Raw genomic sequence first — 26,963 nt, 5'->3', positions numbered from 1 at the left:
AGAGAGAAATCAGGAGGGAAAAAAGGGGACACGAAATTGTTTTGACAGATAAGGCAAAGAAGAATCCAAAGAGCTACTACAAAATATATAAAGGGCAAAAGTGTAACTAGGGAGAGAATAGGATCTCTTAAGGATCAACAAAATCATCTATGTGCAGATCCACAAGAGATGGGTGAGATCCTAAATGACTATTTCTCATCAGTATTCACTGTTGAGAAAAGCATGGATGTTAGGGAACTTGGGGAAATAAATAGTGATGTCTTGAGGAGTGTACTTATGACAGAGAAGGAGGTGCTGGAAGTCTTAAAGCACATCAAGGTAGATTAATCCCCAGGACCTGATGAAGTGTATCCCAGGGAGGCTAGGGAGGAAATTGCGGGTCCCCTAGCAGAGATAGAGCAGGGACAGGAATGGTTGTTGCAGGTTCCGGGGTTTAGATGTTTCAGTAAGTGCAGGGAAGGTGGTAAAAGAGGGGGAGGTGTGGCATTGTTAGTCAAGGACAGCATTACGGTGGCAGAAAGGACATTTGATGAGGACTCGTCTACTGAGTAGTTTGGGCTGAGGTTAGAAACAGGAAAGGAGAGGTCACACTGTTGGGAGTTTTTTATAGACCTCCGAAAAGTTCCAGAGATGTAGAGGAAAAGATTGCAAAGATGATTCTGGATAGGAGCGAAAGTAACAGGGTAGTTGTACTGGGGGACTTTAACTTTACAAATATTGACTGGAAAAGCTATAGTTCGAGTACTTTGGAGGGGTCGGTTTTTGTCCAGTGTGTGCAGGAAGGCTTCCTGACGCAGTATGTAGATAGACCAACAAGAGGTGAGGCCACATTGGATTTGGTACTGGGTAATGAACCAGGCCAGGTGTTAGATTTGGAGGTAGGTGAGCACTTTGGTGACAGTGACCACAATTCAATTACGTTTACTTTAGCAATGGAAAAGGATAGGTATATACCAAAGGGCAAGAGTTATAGCTGGGGGAAAGGAAATTATGATGCGATTAGGCGAGATTTAGGTGGCATAGGTTGGGGAAGGAAACTGCAGGGGATGGGCACAATTGTAATGTGGAACTTGTTCAAGGAACAGCTACTACGCGTCCTTGATAAATATGTACCTGTCAGGCAGGGAGGAAGCAGTCGTGTGAGGGAACCGTGGTTTACTAAGGAGGCTGAATCTCTTGTGAAGAGGAAGAAGGAAACTTATTTTCAGATGAGACGTGAAGGCTCAGTTAGGGCGCTTGAGAGTTACAAGTTAGCCAGGAAGGACCTAAAGAAAGAGTTAAGAAGAGCCAGGAGGGGACATGAGAAGTCTTTGGCAGGTAGGATCAAGGAAAACCCTAAAGCTTTCTATAGGTATGTCAGGAGTAAAAGAATGACGAGGGTAAGATTAGGGCCAGTCAAGGACAGGAGTGGGAAGTTGTGCGTGGAGTCTGAAGAGATAAGAGAGGCACTAAATGAATATTTTTCATCGGTATTCACACTGGAGAGGGACAGTGTTGTTGAGGGGAGTACTGAGGTGCAGGCTGTTGGACTGGATGGGATTGATGTTCATAAGGAGGAGGTGTTAGCAATTCTGGAAAGGGTAAAAATAGATAAGTCCCCTGGGCCGGATGGGATTTATCCTAGGATTCTCTGGGAGGCTAGAGAGGAGATTGCAGAGCCTTTGGCTCTGATCTTTGGGTCGTCATTGTCTACAGGAACAGTGCCAGAAGACTGGAGGATAGCAAATGTTGTCCCCTTGTTCAAGAAGGGGAGTAGGGACAACCCTGGTAATTATAGACCGGTGAGCCTTACTTCTGTTGTGGGCAAAGTATTGGAAAGGATTATAAGAGATAGGATTTATAATCACCTGGAAAGGAATAATTTGATTAGGGATAGTCACCACGGTTTTGTGAAGGGGAGGTCGTGCCTCACAAACCTTATTGAGTTCTTTGAGAAGGTGACCAAAGAGGTGGATGAGGGTAAAGCGGTTGATGTGGTGTATATGGATTTCAGCAAAGCGTTTGATAAGGTTCCCCATGGTAAGCTTTTGCAGAAAATACGGACACATGGGATTGAGGGTGATTTAGTGGTTTGGATCAGGAATTGGCTAGCTGTAAGAAAACAAAGGGTGGTGGTTGATGGGAAATATTCATCCTGGAGTTCAGTTACTCGTGGTGTACCGCAAGGATCTGTTTTGGGGCCACTGCTGTTTGTCATTTTTATTAATGACTTGGATGAGGGCGTGGAAGGATGGATTAGTAAATTTGCGGATGACACTAAAGTCGGTGGAGTTGTAGACAGTGCGGAGGGAAGTGGCAGGTTACAGAGGGATATAGATAAGCTGCAGAGCTGGGCTGAGAGGTGGCAAATGGAGTTTAATGCGGAAAAATGTGAGGTGATTCACTTTGGAAGGAGTAACAGGAATACAGAGTACTGGGCTAATGGTAAGATACTTGGTAGTGTGGATGAACAGAGGGATCTGGGTGTCCATGTGCATAGATCCCTGAAAGTTGGCACCCAGGTTGATAGGGTTGTTAAGAAGGCGTACGGTGTGTTAGCTTTTATTGGTAGAGGGATTGAGTTTCGGAGCCAGGAGGTCATGCTGCAACTGTACAAAACTCTGGTGCGGCCACATTTGGAGTATTGCGTACAGTTCTGGTCACCGCATTATAGGAAAGATGTGTGTGGTGAACCATAGTTGGTTACCACTATGAGTGCTGAGCCATGGATGGTCAGCACTATGGGTGTTTGTAGATATGTTACTGCAGTTACTGTTGGTGTTAGGGTTGGGCTGTTCTACTTGTTGATATTGTTCTGTGGTACACTCCAGTTGGCTCCGCCTACCAGGGGAAGTATAAAGGTCACTGCACTGCCTGGTGACCCTTTAGTCTGGGATTGTATTGTATATAGTGTGCTCCATTATTGTCAATAATAAAAGCCTTTATTTCCCGGGTACAATCTAGTCTCCCGAGTGATTTAATCGCGCATCAATTTTATTACTGACAAAATTTTAAAAAAAAAACCATGGAGCAAATGTTGAAACCCGATCAGCTTACTTTAGATCCACGTGCGGCAGGAGCGTCGAACACATTCGACCATTGGTTAAAGTGTTTTCAAGACTACATCGAAGACTCAACAGCCAATCAAAACGACGCTGATAGACTGCGGGTCCTCCACGCGAGGGTAAGCGACACTGTATACTTATCAATCCGCGATGCCCAAGACTACAAAGGGGCCATCGAACTACTTAAGAAACGGTACAACAAACCGCCAAACGAGATCCATGCTCGACACCTTCTAGCCACTCAACGGCGGCAGCTCGACGAAACGACAGAACAGTACCTGTGTGAACTTCAGCAGCTAGCCAGAGCCTGCAACTGCAAACCAGTGTCGGCGGCCCAGTATACGAACGACTTGATTCGCGATGCGTTCATGGCGGGAATCGGCTCGTCGTACATTCGCCTTCGGCTGCTAGAGCAAGGTAATCTAGACCTTGCTAAGACAGTAGAATTGGCCGACGCTATGGAGACGGCCTCCAGAAGTCTAGAAACGTTCCCCACCGACCATGTGGGAACATCGTGGCAAGTACAGCCACCAACTCTACTTTATTCAGCGGCTCCGAAAAACTGCGCGATTGTGTTTCCAACCTCGGACCTGACGACGGCAGCAGCTCCAGGAGGCCCGCGGTGTTACTTCTGTGGATTGGCGAAACACCCTCGGCAGCGATGTCCAGCTAGAACGGTATTGTGCTCCACGTGTGGAAAGAAATGGCATTATGCCAAAGTCTGCAGGACCAAACCACTCTCCAAACATAGCAGTGCGGCGTGTGATTCTCCTGAGCCTGTCTCCTTGTCTCCAGCGTCTTCGAGGTCTTCCACCACGTGCGATTCCAGAGCGCCGCCATTCCTGATGACGGAGACGCAAGACACGTGCGACCTGCAGGGGCCGCCACATTTGGCGCCACCGACCACATGCGATCCATGGGCGCAGCCATTTTGGTCGGCACCGACCGCGGACGACCAGCAGGGGTCATCATCATCAACCATCTCAGCTGCCTGCAGTGGCACCCAAGACCCAACGGTGGCGTCAATCATCCTGGACCAGGCCAAGCCTCACAGACTCGACAAGTCCATGATGGGCACAGAGGTAAATAGACGCCAAATTCATTGTTTGTTTGACAGCGGGAGCACGGAGAGCTTCATTCACCCTGACACCGTGAAACGGTGCGGTCTCCAAGTATGGACTGTCAGACAGACAATTTCGATGGCGTCGTGGTCCCGGTCTGTTACCGTGCTAGGGAGCTGCGTGGTCAACCTGACGGTGCGGGGCACAGTTTACGAGAACTTCAGGCTCCTTGTGTTACTGCACCTTTGCGCTCTGATGCTCCTGGGACTAGACTTTATGGTCCACCTGAGGAGCGTAACCCTGCAGTACGATGGGCCACTCCCTCCACTTTCAGTGGGAGCACAGCAGCCTCCAAATTGCCCAGCGCGCTCCACGTGTAGCCTCTCGACACTCAGAATCACCCCACCATCTTTATTCGAGAATCTCGTGCCAGGCTGCAAGCCCATCGCAACCAAGAGCAGGCGTTACAGTACTGAGGATCGGATCTTTATTCGATCTGAAGTTCAGCGGCTCCTCAGGGAAGGGATCATCCAACCTAGCTCTAGTCCATGGAGAGCGCAAGTAGTGGTGGTTAAAACTGGAAACAAACCCCGGATGGTCATAGACTACAGTCAGACCATTAATAGACATACGCAGCTGGATGCGTATCCTCTCCCGCGCATATCTGACATGGTCAACCAGATTGCGCAGTACTGGGTGTTCTCCACCATTGACTTGAAGTCAGCTTACCACCAGCTCCCCATTCGCCCAGAGGGCCGAAAATACACGGCCTTTGAGGCGGATGGTCGTCTTTATCACTTTTTAAGGGTTCCCTTTGGCGTCACGAATGGGGTCTCGGTCTTCCAGCGTGTAATGGACCGAATGGTGGACCAGAACGGGCTGCGGGCTACCTTCCCGTACCTGGATAACGTCACTATCTGTGGCCATGACCAGCAGGACCATGATGCCAACCTCCTTAGATTTTTACGCACTGCGTCTCGCCTGAATCTGACCTACAACAGGGAGAAGTGCGTATTTCGCAAGCGCCGCCTAGCAATTCTCGGATACGTGGTGGAAAATGGGGTCCTTGGCCCTGATCCAGACCGTATGCGTCCCCTCCTGGAACTTCCCCTGCCCACTAGCATCAAAGCACTGAGAAGATGCTTAGGCTTCTCATACTATGCACAGTGGGTTCCCAATTATGTGGACAAAGCTCGTCCGCTCATCAAGTCTACCTCCTTTCCCCTAGCAACAGAGGCTCGCTTACCCTTTGAAGGGATAAAGGCCGACATCGCAAAAGCCACGATGCACGCTGTTGATGAGTCCATCCCCTTTCAGGTGGAGAGTGATGCATCTGATTTCGCCCTGGCCGCCACACTTAACCAGGCGGGCAGGCCCGTCGCCTTTTTCTCTCGCACCCTCCAAGGCCCCGAAATTCGGCACTCTGCAGTGGAAAAGGAGGCCCAGGCCATTGTGGAGGCCGTTCGGTATTGGCGCCATTACTTGGCGGGAAAACGATTCACCCTGCTCACGGACCAGCGGTCCGTGTCGTTCATGTTCAACAACACGTTACGGGGTAAAATCAAAAATGATAAAATCTTGAGGTGGAGAATCGAACTCTCCACCTACAATTATGATATCATGTACCGTCCAGGGAAGCTCAATGAGCCCTCAGACGCCCTGTCGCGTGGAACATGTGCAAGTGTGCAGGAGAATCGATTACAGGCCCTCCACAATGATCTCTGCATCCGGGGGTCACTCGGCTCTTCCATTTCGTAAAGGCCCGGAATCTACCCTACTCAGTGGAGGATGTCCATAACCCGAAGCTGCCAGGTATGTGCTGAATGCAAACCGCACTTCTACCGACCTGACAGGGCACACCTCATTAAAGCCACTCGCCCTTTCGAAAGACTGAGTGTGGACTTCAAGGGCCCCCTTCGTTCGACAGATCGGACGTGTACTTCCTCAATGTGATTGACGAGTACTCACGATTCCCTTTTGTCATTCCCTGTTCTGATACGACCACTGCCACGGTTATCAAAGCATTACGGGATCTTTTCACCCTGTTCGGTTACCCCAGCTATATCCACAGTGATAGGGGCTCGTCATTCATGAGTGACGACTTGAGGCAATACCTGCTCTCAAAAGGGATTGCCTCAAGTAGAACTACGAGTTACAACCCTAGGGGTAACGGACAGGTTGAACGAGAAAATGCTACAGTCTGGAAGGCTGTCTTACTGGCGTTGAGGTCTAAAGGTCTTCCAGTCTCCCGTTGGCAAGAGGTACTCTCTGATGCGCTCCATTCTATCCGCTCACTCCTGTGTACGGCAACCAACGCTACTCCACATGAGAGGATGTTTTCCTTCCCTAGGAAGTCTTCCTCTGGGACCTCATTACCGTCTTGGTTGACGTACTCAGGACCTGTCCTCCTGCGGCGGCATGTTAGGACCCGCAAGTCCGACCCTTTGGTTGAACAGGTCCATCTCCTCCACACCAACCCTCAATATGCCTATGTGGCATATCCTGACGGGCGAGAGGACACGGTCTCTATTAGAGATCTGGCGCCTGCAGGGGACTTGGAAACCCCAGTCGCTTCCACACCCCTAGTTAGGGACCCCCCGACCCTTATCTCCCCTCCTGACACGGCGCGGGCAGTATCGGGACCACCACTTAATCCTCTTACTCCCGTGTACAGCTTGCCTGAGTTCAGGAGATTGTCACCACCTCGAGGCGTGCTCGAGTCCGGCAGATTGTCGCCACCTCATGGTCCACCTGTCCGTGAGGAACTGGAGGAGTCACTGGACACCGCCTTGGAGAGGTGGTCACCACGGTTACCAGAACCGCCAGTGTTGAGGAGGTCGCAGAAACGGTGCGCTCCTCCAATACGACTGAACTTGTGAATATATGAACAGTTGTTCTGTTTTTTTTTTGCCCCGCCAGCCTTTGTTTTTAAAGGAGGGGTGAATGTGGTGAACCATAGTTGGTTACCACTGTGAGTGCTGAGCCATGGATGGTCAGCACTATGGGTGTTTGTAGATATGTTACTGTAGTTACTGTTGGTGTTAGGGTTGGGCTGTTCTACCTGTTGATATTGTTCTGTGGTACATTCCAGTTGGCTCCGCCTACCAGGGGAAGTATAAAGGTCACTGCACTGCCTGGTGACCCTTTAGTCTGGGATTGTATTGTATATAGTGTGCTCCATTCTTGTCAGTAATAAAAGCCTTTATTTCCCGGGTACAATCTAGTCTCCTGAGTGATTTAATCGCGCATCAATGTGGAAGTGTTGGAAAGGGTGCAGAGGAGATTTACCAGGATGTTGCCTGGTATGGTGGGAAAATCCTATGAGGAAAGGCTGAGGGGCTTGAGATTGTTTTCGTTAGAGAGAAGAAGGTTAAGAGGTGACTTAATAGAGGCATACAAGATGATCAGAGGATTAGATAGGGTGGATAGTGAGAGCCTTTTTCCTCGGATGGTGTTGGCTAGCATGAGGGGACATAGCTTTAAATTGAGGAGTGAGAGATATAGGACAGATGTTAGAGGTAGGTTCTTTACTCAGAAAGTCGTAAGGGCATGGAATGTCCTGCCTGCAGCAGTGGTGGACTCGTCAATGTTGAGAGCGTTCAAGTGGTTATTGGATAAACATATGGATGATATTGGAATAGTGTAGATTAGAGGGGCTTTAGATTGGTATCACTGGTCGGCGCAACATCGAGGGCCGAAGGGCCTGTACTGCGCTGTAATGTTCTATGTTCTATGTTCTATATTTGAATCATTGATAGTCACAGGTGAAGTGCCTGACGATTGGATGATGGCAAATCTTGTGCCTTTATTTAAGAAGGGCTGCAGGGAAAAGCCTGGGAACTCCAGGCTGGTGAGCCTCACATCTGTAGTGGGTAAGTTGTTAGAAGGTATTTTGAGAGACAGGATCTACAGGCATTTAAAGACACAAGGACTGAATAGGGACTGTCAGTGTGACAGTGTGAGTGGAAAATCAGGTCTCACAAACTTGATTGAGTTTTTTGAAGGGGTAACCAAGAAGATAGGTGAGGGCAGTGCAGTTGATGTTGTCTACATGGACTTTAACAAGGCCTTTGACAAGGTATCGCATTGTAGGTTGACAAGATACCACATTGTAGGTTGTTGCATAAGGTTAAATCTCACGGGATCCAGGGTGAGGTAGCCAAATAGATACAAAATTGGCTTGATGACAGAATACGGCATCTCCAAATGGATACAAAATTGGCTTGATAACAGAATACGGCATCTCCACATCTTGATGACAGAAGACAGAGGGTGGTTGTAGAGGGGTGTTTTTCAAACTGGAGACCTGTGCCTCAGGGATCGATGCTGGGTCCACTGTTATTTGTCATTTATATTAATGATTTGGATGAGAATTTAGTAGGCATGGTTAGTAAGTTTGCAGAAGACACCAAGATTGGTGGCATAGTGGACAGTGAAGAAGGTTATCTCGGATTGCAATGGGATCTTGAGTAGTGGGGCTGAAAGTGAGGGATGCATGGATGGGGACTGCAATGCACGGCATTGCAGAGGTGGGGTGGAGCAGGGTTTGAAATGTGTATACTTCAATGCCAGGAGTATTCGCAATAAAGTGGGTGAACTTGCAGCGTGGATCAGTACCTGGGACTTCGATGTTGTGGCTATTTCAGAGACATGGATAGAGCAGGGGCAGGAATGGATGCTGCAGGTCCCGGGGTTCAAATGTTTTAGTCGAAGTAGGGAAGGAGGTAGAAGAGGGGGAGGGGTAGCATTATTGGTCAGAGATTGTATCACAGTGTCAGAGAGGAGGTTTGATGAGGACTTATCTGTTGAGGTAGTATGGGCGGAGATTAGAAATAGGAGAGGAGAGGTCACCCTGTTGGGAGTCTTTTATAGACCTCCTAAAAGTTCTAGAGAGGTTGAGGAAAGGATTGCGGAGTCAATCCTGCTTAGGAGTGAAAGTAATCGGGCAATTGTTATGGGGGATTTTAACTTGACTAATATTGACTGGAATTGTTATAGCTCTAGCTCGTTAGAGGGGTCAGTTTTTGTTCAAAGCGTGCAGGAAGGTTTTTTGACTCAGTATGTAGACAGGCCAACTAGAGGTGAGGCTATATTGGATCTGGTGCTGGGAAATGAGCCAGACCAGGTGCTAGACTTGGAAGTTGGTGTGCATTTTGGTGATAGTGACCACAATTCGGTTACGTTCACCTTAGTGATGGAAAGGGATAGGCATGAACCTCGGGCCAGTGGTTTTAGCTGGGGGAAGGGTAATTATGAGGCTATTAGGAGAGAATTAGGAAACATAGGTTGGACTAGGAGATTACAGGGACTGGGAACGTCCGACATGTGGAGTTTTTTCAAGGAGCAGCTACTGCGAGTCTGTGATAGGTATGTCCCTGTCAGGCAAGGAGGAATTGGTAGGGCTAGGGAACCGTGGTGCACCAAAAAAGTTTCGTTGTTGGTTAAAAAGAAAAAGGAGGCTTATGTTTGGATGAGACGTGAGCACTCGGGTAGTGCACTAGAAAGCTTTAGATTGGCTAAGAGGGAGTTGAAGAGCGAGCTTAGAAGGGCTAAAAGGGGACATGAGAAGACTTTGGCGGATAGGGTTAAAGAGAATCCTAAGGCGTTCTATAGGTATGTCAAGAACAGAAGGTTGGTTAGGGCAAGTTTAGGGCCAGTTATAGATGGCAGAGGGAAGTTATGTGTGGAACCGGAGGAGATTGGTGAAGCATTGAACCAATATTTCTCTTCGGTGTTCACGCAAGGGGACATGAATATAGCTGAGGAGGACACTGGGTTGCAAGGGAGTAGAATAGACAGTATTACAGTTGATAAGGAGGATGTGCAGGATATTCTGGAGGGTCTGAAAATAGATAAATCCCCTGGTCCGGATGGGATTTATCCAAGGATTCTCTGGGAGGCAAGAGAAGTGATTGCAGAGCCTCTGGCTCTGATCTTCAGGTCGTCGTTGGCCTCTGGTATAGTACCAGAAGATTGGAGGTTAGCGAATGTTGTCCCATTGTTTAAGAAGGGGAACAGAGACTTCCCCGGGAATTATAGACCGGTGAGTCTCACTTCTGTTGTCGGCAAGATGTTGGAAAAAATTATAAGGGATAGGATTTATAGTTATTTGGAGAGTAATGAATTGATAGGTGATAGTCAGCATGGTTTTGTGGCAGGTAGGTCGTGCCTTACTAACCTTATTGAGTTTTTTGAGAAAGTGACCAAGGAGGTGGATGGGGGCAAGGCAGTGGACGTGGTATATATGGATTTTAGTAAGGCGTTTGATAAGGTTCACCATGGTAGGCTTCTGCAGAAAATGCAGATGTATGGGATTGGGGGTGATCTAGGAAATTGGATCAGGAATTGGCTAGCGGATAGGAAACAGAGGGTGGTGGTTGATAGTAAATATTCATCATGGAGTGCGGTTACAAGTGGTGTACCTCAGGGATCTGTTTTGGGGCCACTGCTGTTTGTAATATTTATTAATGATCTGGATGAGGGTATAGTTGGGTGGATTAGCAAATTTGCTGATGACACCAAAGTCGGTGGTGTGGTAGACAGTGAGGAAGGGTGTCGTAGTTTGCAGGAAGAATTAGACAGGTTGCAAAGTTGGGCCGAGAGGTGGCGGATGGAGTTTAATGCGGAGAAGTGTGAGGTAATTCACTTTGGTAGGAATAACAGATGTGTTGAGTATAGGGCTAACGGGAGGACTTTGAATAGTGTGGAGGAGCAGAGGGATCTAGGTGTATGTGTGCATAGATCCCTGAAAGTTGGGAATCAAGTAGATAAGGTTGTTAAGAAGGCATATGGTGTCTTGGCGTTTATTGGTAGGGGGATTGAATTTAGGAGTCGTAGCGTTATGTTGCAACTGTACACAACTCTGGTGCGGCCGCACTTGGAGTACTGTGTGCAGTTCTGGTCCCCACATTACAGGAAGGATGTGGAGGCTTTGGAGAGGGTGCAGAGGAGGTTTACCAGGATGTTGCCTGGTATGGAGGGGAGATCCTATGAGGAGAGGCTGAGGGATTTGGGATTGTTTTCGCTGGAAAGGCGGCGGCTAAGAGGGGATCTTATTGAAACATATAAGATGATTAGAGGTTTAGATAGGGTGGATAGTGATAGCCTTTTTCCTCTGATGGAGAAATCGAGCACGAGGGGGCATGGCTTTAAATTGAGGGGGGGTAGTTATAGAACCGATGTCAGGGGTAGGTTCTTTACCCAGAGGGTGGTGAGGGATTGGAATGCCCTGCCAGCATCAGTAGTAAATGCGCCTAGTTTGGGGGCGTTTAAGAGATCCGTAGATAGGTTCATGGACGAAAAGAAATTGGTTTAGGTTGGAGGGTCACAGTTTTTTTTTTTTAACTGGTCGGTGCAACATCGTGGGCCGAAGGGCCTGTTCTGCGCTGTAATGTTCTATGTTCTATGTTCTATGTTCTAATTGGGCCATTGGGCTGACAAATGGCAGATGGAGTTTAATTTAGACAAATGCGAGGTGATGCATTTTGGTAGATCAAGCCAGGGCAGGACTTACTCAGTTAATGGTAGGGCATTGGGGAAAACAAAGAGATCTAGGGGTACAGGTTCATAGCTCCTTGAAAGTGGAGTCACAGGTTGACAGAGTGGTGACGAAGGCTTGGCTTCATTGGTCAGAACATTGAATACAGAAGTTGGGATGTCTTGCTGAAGCTATACAAGACATTGGTAAGGCCACACTTGGAATACTGTAACAGTTCTGGTCACCCTATTATAGAAAAAATATTATTAAACTAGAAAAGATTTATTAGGATGCTACCGGGACTTGATGGTTTGAGTTATAAGGAGAGGCTGGATCGACTGGAACTTATCTGGAGCATAGGAGGCCAAGGGGTGATGTTATAGAGCTCTATAAAATAATGAGGGGCATAGATCAGCTAGATAGTTAAAATCTTTTCCCAAAGGTAGGGGAGTCTAAAACGAGAGGGCGTAGGTTTAAGGTGAGAGGGGAGAGATACAAAAGTGTCCAGAGGGGCAATTTTTTCATAGAGGGCGGTGAGCGTCTGGAACAAGCTGTCAGAGGTAGTAATAGAAATCATAGAATCATAGAAACCCTACAGTGCAGAAGGAGGCCATTCGGCCCATCGAGTCTGCACCGACCACAATCCCACCCAGGCCCTACCCCCACATATTTACCCGCTAATCCCTCTAACCTACACATCCCAGGACTCTAATGGGCAATTTTTAACCTGGCCAATCAACCTAACCCGCACATCTTTGGACTGTGGGAGGAAACCGGAGCACCCGGAGGAAACCCACGCAGACACGAGGAGAATGTGCAAACTCCGCACAGACAGTGACCCAAGCCGGGAATCGAACCCGGGACCCTGGAGCTGTGAAGCAGCAGCTCTAACCACTGTGCTACCGTGCCGCGGTATAATTTTTTCTTTTAAAAAGCATTTAGACAGTTACATGGGTAAGATGGGTATAGAGGGATATGGGCCAAATGCGGGCAATTGGGACTAGCTTAAAGGTTAAAAAAATGGGCGGCATTGACAAGTTGGGCCAAAGGGCCTGTTTCCGTGCTGTAAGCCTCTATGACTCCATGACTTTCATATTTTCCTCAAGTCATTTTTGATGAAGAGTTGCTAGCCTGAAACACTAACCCTGTTTCTCTCTCCACAAATGGTGCCAGACCTGCTGGGTTTCCAGCATTTTCAGTTTTGATTTCAGATTTCCACCATCCGCACACAGTATTTTGATTTTGTGAAATTTAGTAATTTGGGGCTGTCTCTTTCTATGCCCACACTTCAAAATTGCCTTTTATTAAAATTCTTCCCATGGGTTGTGGGTGTCGCTGGATAGGCCAGCATTTAATGCCCATCCCAAATTGCCCTTGAGAAGGTGGTAATGAGCTGCTTTCTTGAATGACTGCAATCCATGTAATATAGGTACACCCACAGTGCTGTTAAGGAGGGAGATCCAGCATTTTGACCCAGCAACAATGAAGCAACGTCGATATATTTCCAAGTCAGGACAGTGAGTGACTTGGAGGGCAACTTCCAGGTCGTGGTGTTCCCAGATATCTACTGCTCTTGTCCTTCTGGATGGTAGTTGTCATGGGTTTGAAAGGTGCTGCCTAAGGAACCTTGGTGAGGTCCTGCGGTGCATCTTGTAGATGGTACACATAGTTGCTACTGTGAATTGGCAGTACGAAATGTTAAAGGTGGTGAATGGGATGATGACCAAGTGGGCTATTTTGCCTAGGGTGGTGTCAAACTTCTTAGAGTTATTATCACAAAGAAGGCAGCCATTCAGCCTCTCAGCTCCATGCTGAAGAGCAATCCAGTCCCTCTCATTCTCCCACTCCATCCCTGTTGAGCTGCATGTTAATTTCCCTCAAGTGTCAATTCAATTTCCATTTGAAATCATTCATTGTCTCCTTTTCCATCCCCTTCATGGGCAGTGAGTTCATCTAAGCATCATAGATGAATCATCATGAGTTCCAGATCACTGCCACTCATTGCATAAAAATGTTCTTCCTCCAATCAACCCCTGTATCCATCTCCCCAGGTCCCTGTTCAATCAATTAATGGGAACGGCTGTTTGTTGCCCATTTTATTTAAGCATGTTGTAGTGAGGGAGGTGAGCAACCCACAGTATGCTGACTTCCATCCTCCACCACCAGAGTGGAGCCAGAGGCTGGGTCTTACCCACCACATAGATTCATCTAAGCATCATAGATTCATCTAAGCACCACCTCGTGGTTCCCTGCACAATGAGGGCATTGTAGAATAAAGGACTAAAATCTACTGTCAAATGACATTGCATCATAGTTACATCATCGGTACAGGAAAGAGATAGTGAATCTGATGAACTGGTGCAATGACTATAATCTCTCCCTCAATGTCAACAAAACGAAGGAGATAGTCATTCTTCGGGAAGCATAGTGGAGGACATGCACCTGTCTACATCAATGGGGCGAAGTAGAAATGGTTGAGAGATTCACGTTTTTAGGTGTCCAGATCACCAACAACCTGTCCTAATTCCCCCATGCTGACACTATTGTTAAGAAAGCCCATCAACGCCTTTACTTTCTGATTGTATCACTGTTTGGTATGGCTCCTGCTCTATCCGAGACCGCAAGAAACTACAAAGGGTCGTGAACAAAGCCCAGTCCAACACTCAAACCAGCCTCCCACCCATTGACACTGTCTACACTTCCCGCTGCCTCGGAAAAGAAGCCAGCATAATCAAGAACCCCACGCACCCCAGACATACTCTCTTCCACCTTCTTCCATTGGGAAAAAGATACAAAAGTCTGAGGAATCGTCCCAACCGACTCAAGAACAGCTTCTTCCCTGCTGTCAGCAGACTTTTGAATGGATCTATTGTGTATTAAGTTGACCTTTCTCTATGCTCTAGCTATGACTGTAACACTACATTCTACACTCTCTCCTTTCTTTATCCTTGAACGGTATGCTTTGTATATATAGCGCTCAAGAAACAATACTTTTCCATGTATATTAATTTATGTGACAATAATAAATCAAATCAAATAAATCAAATCAAATTAAGTAACTGAGATCTGGTGGAAAGCAGAAGTGTAAATTTGCGTAGAGTTATGCAGATATACATAGAACTGTAAATAAACAGGAATGATTTCTATGAATTACAATCTAACATAGCTTTCTTAGGGAAAATGACAAACTGTAAAGAATTCCATCTAGATCCCAAACTCAAGGTGTAACAGTTATTGGCCTAGGAGAGTGCTTGGTAGGTGATTCAGTCAGCCCTGCAAACTCTACTTGGATCAGAAACCAAAGTCCTCAGCAGAGGGTGGAGTCTGTGCCCAGAGCGCAGCCTTCAGAGAGCGGGGGGCACAGCCTGTGCCCAGAATGCAGGCTGGAGAGAGCTGGGGCAGAATCTGTGCCCAGTGCGCTTCCTGGAGAGAGCTGGGGGCATAGTCTGTGCCCAGAATGCAGGCTGGAGAGAGCTGGGGCAAAATCTGTGCCCAGAGAGCTTCTTGGAGAGAGCTGGGGCAGAGTCTGGATATTGTTTATTTGGACTTTTAGAAGGCTTTTGACAGACTGGTGGAGCAGAAGATACCAGGAGCCTTGTGGAGAGAGAGAGAGAGAGAGAGCAAGAACGAGAGAGAAAAAGAGAGAGAGAGAGAGCGAGTGAGAGAGAGCGCGGAAGAGAGTGAGAGAGTGCAGGAGACAGAGTGAGAGAGCAAGAGAGAGTGAGGGAGAGAGAGCAGGAGAGCGAGAGAGAGAGAGCGAGAGAGAGAGCGTGAGAGAGAGAGAGCGAGAGAGAAAGAGAGCTGCCAGGAGCTGCAGCAGCAGTTCAAAACTGATGAGCATTGAGGAGTCGAGGTCATGGATAGGGCAGAATGAGCCCCATGATGGTTGGGTAGAGAGCCAGGAAGTGGCAGTGGAGAAGGTAAACAGCCATTTGACTGGACAACATGCCTGAGTTCAGAAGTCATGAGAAAAGGCCATATCTCAGGGACAAGGCTCAGTTGTCATGGGAAATTAGCAATAGGAGCTTCACCAGTTGAACTCTGAGAAACACCAAGGGACAACAAACATTAGTTGGGGTTGTACATAGACCCCCAAACTGTAGTGGTGATGTTGGGAATGGCATTAAACAGGAAAGTTGAGATGTATGTGATAAGGGAACATCTGCTATTATGGGTGATTTTAATCTGCATATAAATTAGGCAAATCAAATTAGTCACAATACCATAGAGGAGGAATTCCTGGAGTTAAAATGGGATGGTTTTCTGGACCAATACGTTGAGGAACCAACTACAGAGCAGGTCATCCTAGACTGGGTATTGTGTTACAAGAAAGGAATCATTGGCAACTTAGTTGTGTGAGACCCCTTGGGGATGATAGAATTTTTCATCAAGGTGGAGAGTGACGTAATTGATTCTGAAACTAGGGTCCTGAAACTTAATAAAGGAAACTATGATGGTGTGAGGCGTGAGTTGACTATGATAGATTGCGAAATGTTACTTCAGGGGATGACACTGAATAGGCAATGGCAAACATTCAAGGAGCACATGGGTGAACTGCAGTGACTTGTTTATTCCTGTGTGGAGAAAAGTAAAACTGGAAAGGTGGCCAAACCATGGCTTACAAAGGAAATTAGAGATAGTATTAGATCCAAGGAAGAAGCATACAAATTGGCCAGAAAAAACAGCAGGATTGGGAACAGTTTATAATTCAACAAAGGAGAACAAAGGGATTGATTAAGAAGGAGAAAAAAGCTTGTGGGGAACAAAGAAATGGCTGAGCAGCTAAATACATACTTTCATTCTGTCTTCGCAAAGGAAGACACAAATAAGATACCAGAAATGTTGGGAACACAGGGTTTCGTGTGAGGGAGGAACTGAAGGAAATCAATATTAGTAGAGAATTGGTTTTGGGAAACTGATGGAGTTGATGGCCAATAAATCCCCAGGGCCTGGTAATCTACATTCAAGAGTACTTAAGGAAGTGGCCCGAGAAATAGTTGGTGCATTGGAGATCATCTTCCAAGATTCTATAGACTCTATATAATCCTACAGATTAGAGGGTAGCATATGTAACCACTATTTAAAAAGGGAGGTAGGGAGAAAATAGAGAGTTAAACAATAAGCTTGACATTGGTAGTGAGGAAAATTCTAGAATCCATTATCAAAGATTTTATAGCAAAACACTTGGAAAACACTGGCAGGATTAGACAGGGTCAGCAAGGATTTATGAAAAGGAAGTCATGGTTGACACACCTACTGGAATTCTTTGAGCATGTAACAAGTAGAGTTGATGAGGGGGAGCCAGTGGATGTGGTTTATTTGGACTATCAGAAAGCTTTCGACAAAGTCCCACGGACGGCACAATCGCACAGTGGTTAGCACTGCTACCTCACAGCACCAGGGACCTGGGTTCAATTCCGGCCTTGGGTGACTGTGTGGAGTTTGCACATTCTCCCTGTGTCTGCGTGGGTTTCCTCCCACCGTCCAAAGAAGTGCAGGTTAGGTCAATTGGCCTTGTTAAATTGCTCCTAAATTGCTCACTAACCTGGTGGAGTTTTTTGAAGAAGTGACTAGAATGGTTGACGAGGGAAGGGCCGTGGATGTTGTCTATATGGACTTTAGTAAAGCGTTTGACAAAGTCCCTCACGGTAGGTTGGTGCAAAATGTTGGATCTCATGGGATAAAGGGGGAGGTGGCTAGATGGGTGGAGAACTGGCTTGGTCACAGAAGTCATGATGTGGAGATGCCGGCGTTGGACTGGGGTAAGCACAGTAAGAAGTCTCACAACACCAGGTTAAAGTCCAACAGGTTTATTTAAACCTGTTGGACTTTAACCTGGTGTTGTGAGACTTCTTACTTGGTCACAGAAGACAGAGGGTGGTAATGGAAGGGTCTTTTTCCGACTGGATGCCTGTGACTAGTGGTGTTCCGCAGGGCTCGGTATTGGGACCTCTGCTGTTTGTGATTTATATAAACGATCTGGAAGAAGGTGTAACTGGGGTGATCAGTAAGTTTGCGGACGACACGAAAATGGCTGGACTTGCAGATAGTGAGGAACATTGTCAGAGGCTACAGAAGGATATAGATAGGCTGGAAATTTGGGCAAAGATATGGCAGATGGAGTTCAATCCTAATAAATGCGAAGTGATACATTTTGGTAGAACTAACATAGGGGAGAGCTATACGATAAATGGCAGAACCATAAAGGGTGTAAATACGCAGAGGGACCTGGGTGTGCAAGTCCACAGATCCTTGAAGGTGATGGCACAGGTGGAGAAGGTAGTGAAGAAGGCATATGGCATGCTTGCCTTTATAGGACGGGGCATAGAGTATAAAAGTTGGGGTCTGATGTTGCAGATGTATAGAACGTTGGTTCGGCCGCATCTGGAATACTGCGCCCAGTTCTGGTCACCACACTACCAGAAGGACGTGGAGGCTTTAGAGAGAATGCAGAGGAGGTTTACCAGGATGTTGCCTGGTATGGAGGAGCTTAGTTATGAGGAGAGATTGGGTAAACTGGGGTTGTTCTCACTGGAAAGACGGAGGATGAGGGGTGACCTAATAGAGGTGTATAAAATTATGAAAGGCATAGATAGGGTGAACGGTGGGAAGCTTTTTCCCAGGTCGGTGGTGACATTCACGAGGGGTCATAGATTCAAGGTGAAGGGGGGGAGGTTTAACACGGATATCAGAAGGACGTTTTTTACACAGAGGGTGGTGGGGGCCTGGAATGCGCTGCTGGGCATGGTGGTGGAGGCGGACACACTGGGAACGTTTAAGACTTATCTAGATAGCCACATGAACGGAGTGGGAATGGAGGGATACAAAAGAATGGTCTAGTTTGGACCAGGGAGCGGCACGGGCTTGGAGGCCCGAAGGGCTTGTTCCTGTGCTGTATTGTTCTTTATTCTTTGTTCTTAGTGTCAGGTGGATTAGTGAACTATATAGGTAGGGTTAGGGGGATAGGGCCTGGATGGGATTGTGGTCGGTGCAGGCTCAATGGGTCAACTGGCCTCCTTCTGCACTGTAGGGATTCTATGATTCTAAGAGATTAGCGTGTAAAATTAAAGCACATGGGATGGGGATAGTGTATTGAGATGGATAGAAAACTGGTTATGATGTGGAAATGCCGGTGTTGGACTGGGGTAAACACAGTAAGGAGTCTAACAACACCAGGTTAAAGTCCAACAGCTTTATTTGGTAGGCTACCAAATAAACCTGTTGGACTTTAACCTGGTGTTGTTAGACTCCTTACTAGAAAACTGGTTGGCAGACAGAAAAAAAAGAGTAGGAAAAGAACATCGAATCCCTACAGTGCAGAAGGAAGCCATTTGGCGGGTTGGGTCTACACCAACCCTCCGACAGAGCATCCCACCCAGGCCCAACCCCCATGCATTTACCCTACTAATCCCCCGGACCTCCAGTGCGTGAAGTTTGCACGTTCTCCCCGTGTCTGCGTGAGCTTCCTCTGGGTGCTCCGGTTTTCTTTCAAAGTCCAAAGATGTGCAGGCGAGGTGGAATGACCATGTTAAATTGCCCCTGAGTGTCCCAAGATGTGTCGATTAGAGGGATTAGCAGGGGAAATATATGAAGTTCCGGGAGTGGGCATGGGTATAATGCTCGGTCATAGAGTTGTGCAGAGCCGATGGGCTGAATGGCCTCCTTTTGTACTGCAGGGATTCTATTCTGCACATCTTTGGATTAAGAGGCAATTTAGCATGGCCAATCCACCGAACGTGTATATCTTTGGACTAAATGGATCTTTTTCTGAATGGCAGGTAGTGACTAGTGGGGCACTGCAGAGATTGGTGCGGGGACCCAGACTAGTCAGAATATATTTCAATAATTTAGACGAGGGAATTAAATGCTATATTGCCAAATTTGCAGATGACACAAAACTGGGTGGGAGGGTGAGATGTGAGGTGGATGCAGAGATGCTTCAGTGTGATTTGGACAAGTTGAGTGAGTGAACAAATGAATGGCAGATGCCGTCTAATGGGGATAAATGTGAGGTTATCCGCTTAGATAGCAAAAACAGGAAGACAGATTATTATCTGAATGTCTATAAATTAAGAGAGGGAATGTGCAAAAAGACCTAGGTGTCCTCTTATATCTGTCGCTAAAGGTAAATATGCAGGTGCATGTTGGCCATCATATGGAGAGGGTTTGAGTACAGGAAGAAGGATTTTTTTCTTCAGTTATGCAGGGCCTTGGTGAGGCCACATCTGGAATATTGTGAGCAGTTGTGGTCTCCTTATTTGAGGAAGGATGTTCTTGCTCAAGAGGGAGTGCAGAGAAGGTTCACCAGACTGATTTCTGGAATGGCAGGATTGACATATGAGGAGAGATTGAGTCGATTAATCAATTGGGCCAGTGGGCTGACAAATGCCAGGTGGAGTTTAATTTAGATAAATGCGAGGTGATGCATTTTGGTAGATTGAACCAGGACAGGACTTTCTCAGTTAATGGTAGGGCATTGGGGAGAGTTACAGAACAAAGAGATCTGGGGGTACAGCTTCATAACTCCTTGAAAGTGGAGTCACAGGTGGACAGAGTGGTGAAGAAGGCATTCGGCATGCTTGGTTTCATCGGTCAGAACATTGAATACAGGAGTCGGGACGTCTTGTTGAAGTTGTACAAAACATTGGTAAGGCCACACTTGGAATCCTGTGTACAGTTCTGGTCACCCTATTATAGAAAGGATATTATTAAACTAGAAAGAGTGCAGAAAAGATTTACTAGGATGCTACCGGGACTTGATAGTTTCAGTTATAAGGAGGGGCTGGATAGACTGGGACCTTTTTTCTCTGGAGCATAGGAGGCTGAGGGATGATGTGATAGAGGTCTATAAAATAATGAGGGCATAGATCAACTAGATAGTCAATATATTTTCCCAAAGATAGGGGAGTCTAAAACTAGAGGGCATAGTTTTAAGGTGAGAGGGGAGAAATACAAAAGTGTCCAGAGGGGCAATTTTTTCACACAGAGGGTAGTGAGTGTCTGGAACAAGCTGCCAGAGGTAATAGTAGAGGCGGGTACAATTTTGTCTTTTAAAAAGCATTTAGACAGTTACATGGGTAAGATGGGTATGGAGGGATATGGGCCAAATGCGGGTAATTGGGACTAGCTTAGGGGTTTAAAAAAAAAGGGCGGCATGGACAAGTTGGGCCGAAGGGCCTGTTTCCACACTGTAAACCCCTATGACTCTATGGTTAGGATTATATTCGCTGGAGTTCAGAAGAATGAGGGGGGATCTCATAGAAACCTAAAATTTCTAACAGGACCAGACAGGGTAGATGCCTGAGTGAGGATCATAGAGAAGGATGGAGTGCTCAATCAGCTGCTTCACGATAACGGGAGAGAGATGAAGCAACTCATCCTTCCGGCAGTCTCAAGAGTCGAGTGTTGACAATAGTTCATAATCATACAGGGGCCAAATATCAGAAAAGACTGTGTTGATCAGACAGAGCAGTGGTGTGACTGGATAGGATAACTGGCCAATATTGAGAATGACTAGCAGAATTGTGAGAGAGGTATTTTGGCCAAATGAGGGAAGCAGTTTCACCCCAGCATGGAATTCCTGATTGCTACCAGGCACCTGGATCTCCTCATAATGGATTTTACATTCCTCAACTGGATTAATAACGGCATTGGTCACAGTCCCAATGTTTTCACCAAGTTTACTCCAGCTATTCCCACTTGTGAACAAAACGTCTCAGCCATAGCCAGAATGTTGGTACGCTATTGGTTCATCCATTTCATTGTCCTATGTCAGTCAGATCTCCTGTGACCAATGGTTTAACTGCGAGAGTAAGATCCGACATGACCTGTGCAAGATCTATGACATCGTCAAGAGCCACATCAATCCCGAGTATCCGTGAGTAATGGACAATGTGAATGATTCAACTGATCTCATTATGACCGATTGCACACCTCAGGCAGAATTTTACGAGATGTTTTCTAAATGTCCAGTTAGCGTGAAAACAAGAGAGTTCCTGACCCATTTTTTGGGTGAGTTTTCACTTCCAATCTTATGCACTCAGTCATTGAAAAAATGGGCGAGCCCATTTCTAGCCATTAGAGGCAGTGGGAAGGGCGTAACTCGCCAGACAGCCAGCAACTCAGGTCAGAACCACAAACTGTGCATGCGCAGAAAAAGCACAAAACAAAGCTGCTCTCCTGACAGAACCCCTGGGTCAGATACAGCCTCCCCCTCCCCTTATGAACATTGGGGACCCCCTAACATTACCGACCCCCTTACGCCCCCCCGCCTCCTCTTGCACAAGGCCCTCTCATCACCCCCTGGTCCCGATTGCTGAGTGACATGACCCTCTCTCTCCCCTGCCCCCGATCATCACAGAGGCACATTTCCCACCGCCATCCCCATCAGCACAACTGCAAGCTCTGACTTGGCTTCCTCTCCATGGTTACAAGGCAAACTGCATTAAACTCGCGGGAATGCTCTAACGGGCACGTGACCCACCTAAACTGCCTGCAGCTGATCTGCCCTAACATGTGAGGGCTCCATGAAAGCCCCAAGGATGGACAGACAGGCAGGCAGTGCAGGAAGAAATGGTCTCAAGGAAGACAGCCCCCAGATTTTTGGATGCAGATTGTGCCAGGTTGCTGGAGGTGGTAGAGGGAAGGCAGGACACCCTCTTCCCCCAGGGGAAGGGATGGAAATACAGCCTGAGAGGTGGTGGCAGCATGCGTGAGTGCCAGTCCACTGGCCAGGAGAATCAGGAAGCAGTGCTGCAAAAAACTGAGGCACCCAATCCGGGCAGCAAGGGTGAGTGTTTAACCTCATCTAACATCTTCCCCTTAAATTACCCCCAGATCCCGTTACCCCAGCACCCTGCATGCTTCCAGCCTCAAGCACCTCCCTCCTCCCCCCCAAGAGTATCACAACCTTTACCCTCTGATGGCCACCCCCAATACCCTCCAGGACTCGTGCCATCAGATTTTACACTCTTCCCTCTGTCCTCACAGGGGAAGAATGCCCATAATCGCTGGGAGGGGGCGAAGACAGGGGGCGGTGTGCCTGAAATGTGGGTCCTCATCCCCTTTGAGAAGCTTGCGGGAGAGGAGGGCATGCAGACCATTAGCGAAAGCATGATTGGGCTGGAGCATAGAAGTGAGCACCAGGCAATCCTCCACTTGTTGGAATAATCTGAAGTAAGTTGCATTCCAGATTCCTCACCCTCTCTTGCACTTAACCTTGTGTTCTATGTTACAGCAAGGGACCCCGACGTGCCGGGCTATCTGGCATCTGGCCCCCATTGCTGCTCCCACCCACCCTCAGAAGACTCCTTGGAGGAAGCCAATGAAGGGACCTCCAAGGCCGGCACCAGTTTTGCATCAGCTTCTACCTCGCAGTTCACCATCCCAGAGACTCTCACATCGGTGGATCAAGCAAATGGTGAGGCATCTGGGTCACTCTCAGGTGCGCACGACACATCTGCTGATGTAGATCGGGTGGATTAGTGACATCTGAGGCCTCTGACACACGGGGGCTTGCCAGAGGTGAGGACTCAGCTGGCCCCAGGCTACATGCTGGGCCTCTGAAATCACTTCTCCCTCAACTGCTGGAGATGCAGCAACAGAGCCAGGGAATGCAGGAGGGGCTGACGACCACACTGGACTGACTGCGAGGCCGTTGGGAGGAGTCCCGAAGCTTTCAGGTGGATCAGTTATTGCCTGTCTTGCGTGGTTCCCAGGCCAACACTGCAAGGGTGGTGTTCACAGTGGAAAGCCTGGGGCAGGGGATCCTCACCATGAGTGGCAGAGTCCAAGCGATGGCTGAGTCACAGCAAGCCACAGTGGAGTCCCAGAGGGCCATGGCTGAGGGACTCAACAGGCTTCTCAAGATTCTGCAGCCCATGATCAAGAGGCTCGAGAGGTTGCAGGAGACCCAGCGGGACAGCGCTGAGGCACAGTGGGCTATCGCAGCAGCCCTGTGAGAACGTGGCCCAGTCACAGAGGGTTACAGCTGAGGGGCTGCAGAGCTTGCAGGAGACCCAGGGGGACAGCGCCAAGTCACAGCGTCTATGGCAGCAGCCTTCGAAAACATGGCCAGCTCACAGAGGGTCATGGCTGAGGGGCTGCAGTGTGTGGTCCAGTCTTAGAAGGCACTTGCTGCTGACATTGACAGGTGGTCCCCGACTCAGAGGGCCATCGCTGAGGGCTCGACCACCATGGTAAGAATGCAGGTGGTCCTCCAGGACTGGCAGGGCCAGTTGATGTCAGAGCTTCTGGAGCTCACTGCAGATGCACCACCATCCCATGGAGTGACCCAGGGGCCCACAGGAACCCTGAGGGAGGAGGAAGGGCTCGAGCCCGTGCTGGGGCCATCCACCCAGGAGACTGCAGCTGTGGCTACACCTTCCGACTCCCCACTTCCTGACACCAGGGCAACTCAACGGCAGCAGGATGAAAAGATTCATGGACATATCCTGGACACCTGGAAGCCGGCCAGGGTCCTCAAGGTCCAGGCCCTCCAGGGGACGATCGCCAAGGGCATCACGGGGTGCGGTTGGCAGTTGGCCACGTCCACCTCCGATGAATCCTGGGGTGACACCGGGACATAGTGGTAGGCCATGTCAATTTAAGCAGTTGTAGCGGCACTAAGATGGCATGGGTGAAGGAGAACACTCGTGAGATAGAATATTCAGGCACTTCAAAGTTTCACGTTCACATGTTTTTATATTGTCACTTATTCTGAAGGCACTTTTTTGGCACCAATAAATGTTATTTCACCCACACCTGTGACTAATTTGTCTCTGATTAGCCTCCAACAGGAATAAACTTATCCTGGTGGTCGCCGGAAGCATCCGGCACGTTGGTGTCAGTGGGGGAGGCCCCTTAGCGCACTGCTACAGTGAAAATCAAGGCGCTCAAATCTTTTATCGGCTACAGTGGGTGGCATGCATTGGTAGCGACTTACAACATCTGCCATGGCATCCCCAGAACACAGGAGAGATTCCCTCTCCCCCCCCACCCCACCTGCCCCGAGGCCCTGCATGTGTGTTTAGTGCTTATCACCACCCAGATGTGGGCCCAGGTGCCAGAATGCATGCAGAGATCAGGTAGGAGTCAGACTAGTTTGCACCAGGACATTATCACAATGGTGTATAGCGAGTCATCACCACCCTCCTGCCTGCCTTAGAAACTCGCTGACACAGAGTACCCAGGCCCACCACTCTGGTGTTACAATGTCGCAGGAGATTGTAGGACTGCACAGTGGGGGGGGTGGGGTTGGAACCCATGTGTGGCAACACAGGCCCCTAGTGACCAAAGCACATGGTGATCAGGGCCTCCCTCACCACCCTCGCATGCCTGATCCTTGCTGCCGCCAGCCCTCCAGTGCCTGGATTGTCATCGTCATTGTCTTCCTCCTTTCTCCTCCTGCTGCACAGCCTCCTCCCCAGTGACGCCTGGCTGCTTGGCCTCCATGTCCTCCTCCTCCTCCAAAAGGTCTCCTCGCTGCTGCACCAGGTTGAGTAGGGCACAGCACACCACCATAATGCGGGACGATGTTAGGGGGTTATATTAGAGGGCCCTGCCAGAGTGGTCCAGGCACCTGAACCGCATTTTGAGGAGCCCTATGCACTGCTCCATTGTTGAACGGATGGCAACATGGACCTCATTATATCAAGTCTCTGCCCCAGTCTCAGTCCTCCTCCACACGGGCATCATTAGCCAAGTCCAAAGCGGGTACACAATGTCCCCCACGAGACATTCTTGCAGCCTGAGCTCCTGCCCAAAGACCTCTAGGACATCTGAGCTCCTCAATATAAAACCATCATGCACGCTGCCGGGGTGTCTGGCATAGACGTCCATGATGTGCAGCTAATGGTCACACACCAACTGCACATTGATTGAATGGAAGACCTTTCTGCCCATGAATCTTCCTGGATTTTTCACCGGGGCCTTGAGGGTGATGTGGGTGCAGTCTGTAGCCCCCTGCACATTTAGCATCCCCGCAATGGCCGCGAATCCTGCAGCCCAGGCTTCCTGCTGGGCCTTACCCAGGTCAAATTTAATATACCGCCCAGCCCAGGCATACAGGGCATCCGTGACCTCCTTCACATATTGGGAAATGCCACAAAGTTCTCCACTGGCGGTCTGGAAGGACCCAATGGCATAAAAGTTTAAGGCGGCCGTCACTTCACAGCCACCGGGAGTGCGTGGCCACCCCATGCTCTGAGGTGCCAGGTCCTGCAACAAATGGCACAGGTGTCGCACTGTCTCTTTTCGGAGCCAGAGCCGTTGGCGGCACGCGATGTCTGACAATTGCTCGAAGGACACTCGCATGCAGACCTGCCGGGGTCTCCGCTCCCTCCTTCTCCTGCCCCTCCCCCCCTTGTACCGAATGGCAGCCATGTCCTGCCTCTGGCGGCCGTCTCCCTCGACTCCTGCGAGTGGTATGGACTGGGCCTCCTCTGCCTGCAATTCATCCTCCTGCTCCTCCTCCTCAACTCCAGTAGTAACTAAAAGGACAGCAAGAAAGGTTGCACTGCAAAAGCCATCTCTTCAATTTGAAGAGAGGGGTGGTTGGGGAAGGGGAGAGACGGATGGAGAGGTTAAAGAACTATGCTCGCCCCACCCCAGCAACACACACTCCTCATACCCCCCACACAGACCCCCAGCAACATGCACTCCCCGTATTTCCTCACACATCCACCCAGAATGGCAACATCACCCCCGAGGTCAGCGCTCGGGTCCATGCTGAGAGTTCGAAGTCGGGGACCCCATGAGCAACAGCAGCCCCCCACCTCCCCACACACACACAGCCCATCCCCCGACCCGAAACGCAACATGGCCACCACGAAACAACCCCCTCTGAGTAGCAATGAGCAGTTCGAAAGCAGAGACTTACCTTCTCGCTCAACCTCACTGCTCCCGCGCCTGAAACCGACTTTTATACTCGATGTGTGTTCCTCATTGATTCCAGTTGTAGGTCATTAAGACAGGTGAGCTGGGATGATTGGGAGTGAAACTCGCTAATTACATTGTGATGAATGCAAAAAAAATTCAAATTGATGTTTCACCCATTTTGGGCAGGGTTCTAATCGTACCAATTGTTTTGTGGTAAAATGGGAATGGCCGCAAAATGAGTGGGATGAGGTCATAAAATCCGCCCCTCACCTCCTGAGAGCAAATGTAATTGGTCTAAGTATGTTCCTGAACTGGCCTGTGCTTCTAATAAAAGCCCACCGGCCTCCATGGGTTACTCTTCACATGAACTCTTCTTTGGTAGGGACCCCACCCTTCTTTGGGCTCACCACATGTTCAGATGGAGATGACCAATTTGATAAGACAAAAAAAAACTGCAGATGCTGGAAATCCGAAATAAAAACAGAAAATTCTGCAAATATTCAG

At 48.5% G+C, this 26,963-nt stretch overlaps 1 protein-coding gene across 8 annotated transcripts in view; it reads right to left on the bottom strand.

Moving 5' to 3' along the window:
* Positions 1 to 26,963, bottom strand: part of ky (kyphoscoliosis peptidase) — a 337,538-nt gene that overhangs the window by 87,211 nt on the left and 223,364 nt on the right. The gene's annotated exons all lie outside the window — the stretch shown is intronic.

The sequence above is a fragment of the Mustelus asterias genome, chromosome 3 (assembly GCF_964213995.1).
Source record: "Mustelus asterias chromosome 3, sMusAst1.hap1.1, whole genome shotgun sequence".
In the NCBI taxonomy this organism is placed as follows: domain Eukaryota; kingdom Metazoa; phylum Chordata; class Chondrichthyes; order Carcharhiniformes; family Triakidae; genus Mustelus; species Mustelus asterias.
Note: the sequence above shows the minus strand (reverse complement) of the source record. Positions and strands in the feature narration are given on the sequence as shown.